Source organism: Galeopterus variegatus, unplaced genomic scaffold (genome assembly GCF_000696425.1).
Source record: "Galeopterus variegatus unplaced genomic scaffold, G_variegatus-3.0.2 Scaffold134, whole genome shotgun sequence".
Lineage (NCBI taxonomy): Eukaryota > Metazoa > Chordata > Mammalia > Dermoptera > Cynocephalidae > Galeopterus > Galeopterus variegatus.
The window spans coordinates 794836-795266 of record NW_007726245.1 but is presented as its reverse complement, the minus strand read 5'-3'; positions in this window follow the sequence as shown (position 1 = coordinate 795266).

Sequence of the window (431 nt, the reverse complement as noted above, 5' to 3'; positions counted from 1 at the left end):
GGTGAGAGGCGAAGCCAGGTTTCATAGCCGGATCTGGATGGAACCGGACCCTCTGTTCTTAGCCTTCTCTGTGCGGCCTCTCCAGGCACCCCTATATAGTCTAGGAACGCATAGCCCTCCCCGACCGCACGTTTGAGCCCATCTCAGCGCAGGGGAAGGGCACAGAGAGGAGAAGCAGGGAACAGAGCCCTGGCCTGGAACAGGGACCCTGGGACAAGGGATGTAAGGGGACAGGCACTAGGCTTGCCTGTTGCACGGTCCAGGGACAACGAAGGCCTTGGGGAGGTTTCTCCCTTCTCCTGGGTTCCCACCCTCTCACACCTCCCTGGCACCCCTGCATGCCCTGAGCTCAGCTCCCGGGACAAAAGCTGCACCTTGAGTGCTGGTGGCAGCCTCAGGGCCTGGACCTTAGCTTCCTCCCAGTAGTGCTC